The 10,762-nt window shown below is 47.3% G+C and overlaps 1 long non-coding RNA gene across 1 annotated transcript; it reads right to left on the reverse strand.

The window, feature by feature from the left end:
* Positions 1–2,548: 2,548 nt before the first annotated feature.
* LOC135397820 (uncharacterized) lies at positions 2,549–3,233 on the reverse strand. The gene is made up of 2 exons (XR_010423780.1): positions 3,071–3,233; positions 2,549–2,725 (listed from the first exon to the last, which is right to left on the reverse strand). It is a non-coding gene; the product is annotated as an uncharacterized LOC135397820 (long non-coding RNA).
* Positions 3,234–10,762: the final 7,529 nt, after the last annotated feature.

Raw genomic sequence — 10,762 nt, forward strand, 5'->3', positions numbered from 1 at the left:
CAAGGAAAATGTCGTTCTGTACATGTGATGTTTATTGGTTATTGGGTATTTACATTGCTAAAATAGAAATAGATTGAACTCTCTCCGTGTGTCCGTGAAGGATGCAGGTTTTCTTTTGGCCAACATGAAAACTAAACGAAAAAGAACATGACGGAACAGATAAGCTGCCGACGAACCCCTTCCAGTGGTTTCATGAGGTCGGGCGGGTAAGTTTCTTATTTTTTGTTTATCTTGCCTCATATCTAGTGAATCGAACCTTTGATCCTACGGAAGAAACATGTGTTATAAGTGCAGCCGCGTCCGCGTGTGAAGTTTATTTGTGATCAGGAAGCCGCCGTCTTCGCACGGTTAAGTTGACCGGTTAAGGGACATGGAAAGATCGGGAAGGTGCCCAATTGAAATTGGCCGACGGCCGACTCTCGGCAGAAGATCGGGGACCAGTTGGCAGCCAACTAAGTCGGCCAGGCAGTCATGTTCTAACGTCTGCCCAACGTAAACTGCCAACTACGTCGGCGAGGACCTGGCCAATGACGTTGGGCCAGCAGCCCGTGCCGACGGGACGCCACCGTAGCTTGCCGTCAATCGGTGGCCGAACTCATCTTCACGTAGTACCAAGGTAAGTGGCCAATCATGTCTCTTTATGACGATTTCAGTCAGTTATCGCGAGTGCACATATTACCTAAGATTGAGACAGTCGCGTAGACTTGAAACTGTCACAAAAGAGCCATATACGCCATATAAAAAAAGAGAAAGGCTCCTCTAACGTCCTCTGTATGTTGCATTGTGATAGGCAGAGCGAGGTTTGGCAAGCCGTCGGCCAGGGCAGATCTGTAGCAAGAAACGAGCTCGTTGGCCAGCTAAGCTCCTGCCAAGCTTGGCTCAATCTCGGTATGTTGCCTCGGGGAGAGAGAACGCGGAATGGTGTAGCACTGCATAAGTTCAACTTTCGATTGGCCAAGTGATTGCCTCAAACCAAAAGCAGTAAGAAACATAGATATTATTTTCATGGTGAGGTAGTACTACAAGCAATTCCTCATTTCAGTGTTGTTTGTGTACGCATCAAATTAAACTTAGACACCTCACCCTTCATTTTGACTCACACGCGAATTTGTGGAAGCTCGCAAGACAAACCTATGTATAGTATCTGCTGTTCTTCCTCAGGAAAGAAATGCAATTTCTTTCCTTTATACTGAGCTGTTTGATTCTAGTGATCTCGGGCATATTGCGAACTTTTACGATTCTCCACCTACGCAGTTACCCTACGCCGCGAGACAATTGAGTGAGTTGGGTCATGCATTTTTTTTTGGAACGGGCCGTGGTTGGCCCATGCACAGGTGTTGTTCCATGGGCCATTCTTAGGCCCATCTTTACCCAATCAGTACCCAAGCTTGCTTCCTTATTGGCCAGACATCGGCCCTACATCTGTCAGGTCGACCCTCTACATTGGCCCGAGCTTGTGCCGGCTAAGTCGGCCCAAGTGAGGACCTTGGCATAAGCTTTTTTCGCAAGCTTGGCCTTACAACTTTTAGGTTGGAAGCAGACGTCGGCCCAGTCTTTCGCCAATATTGCTTTCACCGCTAGGAGGTAGCGTTGCAAAATTTCTCACTGGGCCGTGATATGGCCATATATGGGTCAGCGTTTGCCAGGTTGGCCAGAAAGGTTGGCCCTATGTTGGTGGCCAATGAATGGCCAGTCTCAGGCCATTGTCAATCCCCAAGCTGGACCCAACCATGTTGTCTTACCTTGGGCCAAGGTTGGCTTAGTTGGCCAACTCCTCTCAGCCGACCTTGGGCCAAGCACGTTTTTTTCACTTGGGTGTACCTGTTCATGGTAAGTTGCTCTTTAACGTTCTTCGTTTCCACTACAACTACGTGCATGCCGTTTCCCAAAACGTGAATGTGTAGGGTGAGCGTAGTGAACGGTAGCTTGCCGGAGTACGTATGCGATTGTATTGAGGGTTGTAACAACCTAGAAGCGTTCGACGTCAGTGTACTAGTTCAGGCTTGTCTCCCAAGCAGCACAATGCACTCAAAAGTCGAGTGCAATAGGTGGACGGTATGTGTCTTAGCAGTGTTCTTTACTTTCACGAATCTGTTCAAGGCCTTCCACCTACCCGTCCACCCCTATTGCACTCGACTTTCAGTATATTGTCCTGCTTGGACTAGTGCTGAATGTTATCGTCCCAGTTGTAGCGATGAAATATTTTTCGATGTTGATACAGTGGTGGCGTACACTAGTAGTATTGGATAAACACAACTTAACGAGCAACATGACACCTTCCTCCTCTCTCACCCCCCCCTGTTACCCCCAATTTTGCAATTTCCACCCCCACCCAATTTTTTTTTAAAATTTTTTTTCGATGTTTTTACTTAAAATCGCTCATACACGCATAAGAATGCGATAATAGAGCGTAGAATATAATTTTCAATTAATAAATTCAATTACTATTCATTCCAACGAGAGAGAGAGAGGAGGAAAATATCAAATTATCGTTAAGTTGTGTTATTCTATAATGAGACACACGAAAAGAAGCGCACATACGCATAAATGCACTTTCTAAACTCATTTAATAATTCAAGTCATTACTATACACATTCAATTCATTAATGTGTCAGTCCAGGTTCGGTAACAGCATCAGCCCATGGGCGCCGCCATTTGCAAAGCGTCACACCAGGCAGGTCGGAAAGCATCACGTCAGGTGGCAGCACCGCTGTCATCATGGGGACTTCCGTGGAATGCAGCAAGAAACAAAACAAAAAAAGTGCTAACGAGGGGAAAACACGCGCGAAAACAGGCACACACACACAAAATTTTCACCATCGCGAATATGTGCGGGCATGCACCGACGAGAATAGCAACAAGGGTCATTGACAGAATGGCGTACAAGGGAATTGCGAACATGTTTGGGCATGCACGGACAAGAATAATAACAACAAAAGACTTTCTGCTAATCGCAACAAGGTAAATCGACAAACATACACTACTCCAATACACGCTGACAAGTAATCGCAGTTAGGGGGTAGGTAAACGCGACAACAGAAGAAGAAGAAGTATTAAAACGACAACTCACCGACATCCAAGCATATCTGTGTGCACACACACCGCCCTCCATCTTCTTTACATGACTAAAGAGTTCACCAGCACATCAACGGTCACGATACGAGCGACGCGCCAGACGTCCGCACCCGACGAGAGGCAAACAGAAAACTGAATCTGGCGCCCTCTCCGCGGAGCATACGTCACACGCGCGCGCGCGCTCGCAGCGCCACCACGTCTGCCGTCGGACGTTTCGGTTTTGGTCTCGTCGCCCTTCACGTCTCGCGCATGCGCTTCGAGCACGGTGGTGGTGGTGATGGTGGATTCGCTTTCGTTCTGACGCCCATTTCTTTACGTTTTTTATTTGGAAGCGCCGTATAAAGGGAGAGCGCGCTATCCGCGCGTTATCATTCAGACCAATACTTGGAAATGTTCAGTTACCACGCTTTGCAAACTTGTCCTCGTATCCACGCTTCTTGGGAAGAGCTGGAGAATGACTGTTTCAGCAAGGAGAGTCCCCGAAACGAGCTTGTCATCTCTGCTTTTCGGTACGTCATAGACATGGTGGCTTTTGGCAATATAGGAAAGATATCCCCAGGCCCCCTACAGGAAATGGTGCGTCGGATATACGCCCGTTACAAGAACGTCTCTATAAGCGTTCTGGATGGACCCTTCGGAGTGATCAGTGAATTTTTGAAGTCGACGAACACCAAATTCAACTACGTGTCTGCAGACATCGTGGACCTCCTCGCTCGCGCCGTTGCTCATATTAAGTATTTACTACAGAACCAACATCATCTGCAAGCAGTCTACATTGTCAATTTTGTCACTGATTTATTGAAATACCGTTTAGTCATCGAAATGGAACGCATTAAACAGTCTGAATAACTTTGACGAGACTCTGTTGTTTTTGTTGTTTTTTTTTTCATGGAAACATCTTTATTGAATCTAAACATATACTCTTCCCTTGAGCACGTCGATAGATGCTCGCACTCTCCCTGACTTGCTCGATCCACACGAACAGAACATTACGAGAAGATCGGACATGCCAAAAAAGGTACGGGTAATCTTCATCGCAGCGACGTCATTGCGCGGGTCACTGAACCAGCACGATGTCGGAATGGTCATTCTTTTTATACATCCATTCCGCCACCACACTGCCACGATGACCCGTGCTCCTCCTGTCTTCGTCTTTTTATCGCAGTGTCGACTTTACGCTTGACTACCGGGGGGGGGGGGGATATGTTTATTAAGAAAAAAAGAAAGGAAAGGTTAGCCAGGCAAAGAGCCGGCTTGCTATTCCGAAAAAAAAAGGGGAAGGGGCAAACGAAAAAGAAAAGGAAGGAAAAAGAAAAAGGGGGATCGAAACAGAGGAAAGAAAGAAAAACAAAAAGCAACAGAAAGAAAGGAAAGGGAAAGAAAACAAGAAACAAAAAGAAAGGAAAGGAAAAGAAAAGAGAAACGAAAGGAAAGAAAGGAGGAAACACAAAGAAAGAAAAGAGAAACAGAAAGAAAGAAAAGAGAAACAGAAAGAAAGAAAAGAGAAACAAAAAGAAAGAAGAGAATAAACACTAGCACAACGTTACAGGCAGTTCACGAGTCCTGAGACTCAGAGAAAACCGAGGAGAGCGGCAGTGACAGCCCACTGGTTGGGGTGCAAGACGGGGCCAAGAAGAGCGGCCAACGAAAAGTCGTTACAACCAATCTGGAGCAGACGGCAACGGAGGGTGTCCCGGGCTAGAGTGATGGTGCAATAGACAGTCGTTTATACGTCAATTTCACCATCGTGCTAGCACGATGACCAACCACCTCCTCTTCCTGCGTTCGCGCGCGCGCACGCGCGAAAGACAGAAGCTATATTTCTGAGCTACAATTTTATTATTTTTTTGACCCTCTCGATTATTATGACAACGCGTGCACAGACTTGGTCGTTTGTTGTATTACTCAATCCCCGATGACGTTCGAGGGCTCTCTTCCGGGTTTTCCGGTGCTGCAAAAACGAGAGCGTTCTGTTACAATGCATTGAGACACACAGAGCGGAAATTATCCTCGTATTCGCAGCTGCCGTAAGGAAAGGAACGTACGGCGTCGACCAGATAGCGCTTGTCATCGTAGGGGACCAAGCTCTTCTTGACTCTCGAAATGATGTACATTGTCTGCTTTATGCTCTGGATGGTGCACTGCTTCTGAGAGACTGTCCTTTCATTGAATAGAGAATCTCGGTACACTTCGTGCAATAAGTGTCTCCTCACCACGTCTTTCTTAACTCCTTTCGCTCTCGCAATCTGTTTGTGTGTTCCGGCCAAGAGAATGCTGTACATTTTGGCTCGGATGGCTACGACTTCCTGAATAACTCCTCCTCCCGTTTCGTCTTTGAAGTACCCCATCTGGTTCGCGTGCTCGGCGTTGAAAAGTGGATGGTTCGGTGGATAGGAGGAGAGATCTAGCTCGTGCTGAATTTTCATCAGCTGCTCTACGAGGCTCTCGCACGTGAGAGCAAAAATTATACTGTCCGTATCTCCATAGATCAACTGCACTGGACCGGGTTAAGCGAGAAAAGAGCGACTCGTAAATGAAGCTGTACATTCGGACTTTGGATATCTCTAAAATGGCAAAGCCCACGTAAAGGGGGTGCGTGCATTTGACACGACGCTGTTTCATCTCGTACAAGATGCACTTGTCACTCAGGATGTGGAAATGCTGGAAGTCGACGGAACTAGCTTTTCTGAGCGCGCTTTCTTTGTCGTAGGCTATGGTGTACCTCTTCATGCGTCTCACATTTTGAATCGTTTTCCCGAACGTGCTATTTGTTATGGTCTTATACAGTAAACGCTCGAATTTCGTGGTTGAGACATTCCTCAATGCGAGGTTTCTATGCACGAAGGCGGACAAAAAATTGTCTTGGCGGAACGAGAGGATGGCGTGAATGTGTTTTATTTTCATGCCCAACCTCACGTAGAGAGCGAGCAGATAATAGTGCACGACGTAACTTTCTTTGTCGTAACATGTCAGTAACAATTTCCTCGTGGGTGGCGCGTTCAGTGCCAATGCCTCCTTCAAGTTCCTTTGGTAGGGGGATAGTTGACCCTCGTCCACGGTTCTGTGTTCGGGTGCCAGAGGGAAGTCCCTCGTGAGCGCGTGCAGTTCTTCGGGATAGGACAGGTCTACAATGTACACGTATCCCACTTCTGAATCGTGAGGAATTTTGAGAAAATCGATATCGCCCCAGCTGGAAGGATCGACCCACTCAAAACCTCCTGTCGGAAGATGGAAAGTCATGGCATAAGCGTACAAACTGTTTACATCTAAGTACTGAATAAATTTTTTCTCTTGTTGAGGGTCGTAATCGTCGCATCCCTCGTGATTAGCTCGACAATATCTGTGGAAGCTGTTACAAATGCCTCCCCTGATTCCCTTCTCGATCGTTTCGTACATCTCACGATCGCTCATGAGCTCGAGTTCGACTTTGGTGAGCTTCAGTGCGCTGCTCCACGCGTAACTGGCGAGGGATACGGTGCGTAAGATATCTATCCCATCCGTCTCTAGCGTAATCTTCCTGAAAGACAGCACGACGTCGCAGAACTGACAGGTGTCGAGCGTGACGTAGAGACGCGTGTAATCGCCAAGGTTGCTACATTCAAAATATTCAAAAATATCGCGGGCGTACTGATAGTCCTCGTCCGAGATATCTTCATCGTTCAGGTCATTTTTGAAAGCTTCCTTTGGCGGTAGCGCGGGCAAATCGTACGCTTCGAAACTGTCGACGAAGGTGTACGGATAAACGCCTTTCCTTAGGAGACAGCGGAAACGGTCATCAAACATTTGATGCGTACAAAGGAAGGCGCTTTCGCCACCGCTGGTAAGTAGCGTTTCCACCAGGTTCGACAAGGAGAGGTTGAAAAACTGTGTGGTATCGCGGAAATGGAGATCGCCAATGCTGAACCCTCGTATTTTTTCTGTGGTAGACGGTAAGGTCCACGGTTCACCCAGATTTAGGACGTGCATGTGGCGGAGAAGGGAGCTCAAATCGTATTCCAGGTTGTGCACTAACACGACGAGTTCTTTGGTGTTACGACACGTAAGGTTACACGTATCACACAGCGTCGCGACAAAATTCGAGGATCCGGATCCTCGAATTTTGTCGCGAAACGGGTGTGGTCGTGATGCGACACCTTCCGCGTGTCACGGTTAAATTCTACCCCACAATATTTACAGTGTGTTGCGCATTGGTGACAAAGGTGGTCTTCCGGACTCATGACCAACGGAGAGGGGAGGCGGTTCAACCTATCCATTTGTTCGCTAAATCCCTTGAGTGCGAGCAAGCATTTTTCTGGCGCGTTAGGTCCCAAATACCCATCTGCGTCCATTATTTTTCCATCGCAACTTCGCACTAGAACGATGCAGTACGAGCTCATCCTGTGCACACTCACTGCGTCCTTAACGAGCGCATCCTTTTCCAAAACGCTTTCCGTGTCCAGTACCGCGAAATAGGGGTAGGGATGCATGTGCTGTATCTTGGTGAAGGAGACGCTTTCTCCCGCTTTTGGCATTTCCAAAATCGTTTCATTTACGTAGCGGCATAGGCGTTCGTGGCGCTCCAACGCCTCTCTCGTTAGATGCCCCTTGGTGCATTTCTCGCAATAAAAATAGTCACTTCATCCCATGAAAGTGCTAAATTTTCTGATTCCATAGAAATGACCCCTAACCTCGAGCAAATGTACTTTATCCGTATACAGCATAGAGGGAACCCTCCCCGTGCTCGCCGTCGACGTTTGCTCGTCGAACACGTAGATGTACACGGAGATTTTGTTTTTTCTCTCCCACAGGGAAATGTCTTCGTAAGTGACTGGGAAGCAGGGTGGCCAGTACGTTACGCGCGTCTCCGGATTCGTAGGATCCATGTATTTTCTGTATCTGATGAAATCGTTGGGGTTATTTTTTAGCGGATGTAAGAGCGCCAGCACACTATACTTAAAACACTCATTTTCGTGGTTCCACGGTAGCTTGACGTTTGTCAGGATCCTTCTTTTTTCTTTAAGGACGCGGGAAGTTCGATAGTGCACCCAATCCGCTTCGGTTTCAAACGTATTATTTTTAGGTCGACACATTGAACGTCTCTGGAAGTGAAGCCCGACCCTTCTCTCGAATAGTTTTCGACGCGTTGCGAGGACTCTGCCATGGCAGCATTTAACGCGCCTTCGATTTCTTGACGGTTATAAACCACTCTCATGTGAAGATTTACGTGAAGGAGGTGCGAAGTTATCCCGTCGGCTCCGTCCTTAACCATGAGCGCCTTTGAGCACAGACAAAATTTGAAAGGCATGGGATAAGCTTCCAGCACGCGCATGATTACAGGAGCTATGCTCGGTAGATAGAGTCGCAAATCGTCAACGTTGTCGTCGTGCGGGGAACAGAGAAGCGTGTACCTAGTAGCCGTTCCGTCAAATGCCTCATCTGTCACAAAAAAAGGAAGGAATCGTCTCTCCGTGACGGAGGGATGATTCTCTACGACGTGTTCTCGTAATTCTACGATTCTGCGACCCTCCACGGGGACATCTTCCCATCGAAATTCTGGGCTTGCATCTGGTGTTTCAACTCCCACCCACCCAGACAGAGGAATGAAATCTGCATACGACTGATCCCCTTCCCACATGAGTAGTTCGTCTGCATTGTCGTGCCCATCTAGGGGCTCGTCGTCGTCGTCGTCGTCGTCGTTTTCATCATCTGTTTGATTCATTACAAAAGACGGACTGATAAGTGTTTCATCATCATCATCATCATCATCATCATTATCATCTGAAATGACTATTGGGCTGTTACCGAGATTCTCTATTCTATCCTCGTGTTCTCTCTCTACGGCCACGAGCATGGCGTCGATGGGGTCGTACTGGCATACGAGGCAGCGTGGCACTGCGACCAAGCACAATCAATACGAGATTCCCCCTCTAAAGAAAAAAAAAGTACTCACTCTTCCTTCTTGATAAGAAACACTTGAGGTAGTAGTTGTTTCTGTTGATGTTGTGGTTGTTGGGGAAAGGATGGACACAGTTAACGGTGCCCCTGTAGAACTTGTGCATGATGAAAGATTGTGTCAGCGACTATCATCTCCTAAAAGTACACAATTTAGAACAAACAGAGCAATCATCAAACACATTCGGCTTACATGTTTGTTTTCCACGAAACGGTCCACGTCGTTGAGGGATGGCCCTTGCGGGCTTGCAATAATTCCTACGAAGACTGTCTTTTTATAGTTGACACCGCTCTCCTCTTTCTCAGTCTTACCGGAGTGAAATCAACACTTGCGTTCCAAGCTCCACCTTTTTTTCTGTCGTAACCGTCGTTTCGATGCTCCTTGATTTTTGTTGTTGTTGTTGTTGTCACCGTAACCATTGTTTCGAAGCTCGTTGCTTGTACATGATGGCAATTGATGTTCTCAGGCTGGAACACAGAAGATGAGGGTTCGTGTCCAGCCTCCTGTTTTCATCACGTTGCTTGTGTTTGTTGTAACCGTTGTTTCGAAGCACGTTAGCACGTGAAAAAAAAAAAAAGAGGGTCTAGGATGAAATCAAAAGCACCGTTAGGAAGACAACTTTTCTTTAACGAGTATCCTAACCTAGCGTCCTCGCCCTACGTCCTCCGCATCATCCTCCGGGTCGTGCACCATCAACCTGCTAATATAGAATCACGAGAGTGATTATCTTGTCAAAAATAAAATAATAAAGAGCTTACTGGATTACGAATTGGGGTCCGCTTCGCCTGCGCGCGCAGGTATTCCACTGGAAGATCAGTGAGTGCATAATCTCCTCGATCATTCCAGTGGATAGGGGGATGCCCTCATCGACATCGAGGTCGTTGAGGTCATCCACTGACAAAAGGTTCTGGTATAAAGGGTGGCGATGTAGACCCCTGCCCTCCCATTCCGCCCTGTAATAGGCGAGGAGGATGGTGTTGAGGGCCTCCTCAACGACGTCGTCCAGGGGGAAAACGAGAAACTCTAAAAAGTCCTCGAAGACCACCCTGGGGACGTCGTTGTAATCCATGAGTTGAAAAAACAGCGACACGATACCCAGGATGGTATACCCTATGCAAATGTTAAATAAATAAATAAATAAATAACACTTTCTATGATGATGAGCACTCACCACTCGACGGCTCCATGTCCTGCAACAATTGCGTCACACTTTCAAAACGCCTCATCGCGAATTTCGGATGGACGTTTAGAAGGAAGACTAACTGGTTGACTGACTGAGTGCATGTTGTAGGTTGCTCCCCCATATTCGGTTCTCATGCTCAGGTTGCACGGTTTCGTATTCCTCTATTGAGCTGGGTTCTCACGAACGATTAGCTAGCGCGCGCGAGAGAGAGAGAGAGAGAGAATGAAGACAGGGAAAATTTTTATTCGGTATATACAGTTATTCGACCTGGTCGACGTCTCCTCCTTCCTCCTCCTCCTCATGTTCATCGAGTATCCAAGGGTCGTGCCTATAGAAATAAACAAAAAGAATGAACATCGAACAAGAAAGATCTCTCGGAAAACTTACGGGATTTGTGTGCGCATCCACCGTTCGAGGATGTCTCTCCATCCCGCACTGCTCACTTGGTTCCACTGAGTGGTGAGGGACCGGAGGAGGCGCTCTGCGGCCTCAAAACTTAGGGGAAGATTACCTTCAAGACAGAGCTCTCCCTCTAAGTTTCGAGGGAGTCTAAAAAATAGCTCTCCGTCCAG

This window comes from Ornithodoros turicata, chromosome 6 (assembly GCF_037126465.1).
Source record: "Ornithodoros turicata isolate Travis chromosome 6, ASM3712646v1, whole genome shotgun sequence".
In the NCBI taxonomy this organism is placed as follows: Eukaryota; Metazoa; Arthropoda; class Arachnida; order Ixodida; family Argasidae; genus Ornithodoros; species Ornithodoros turicata.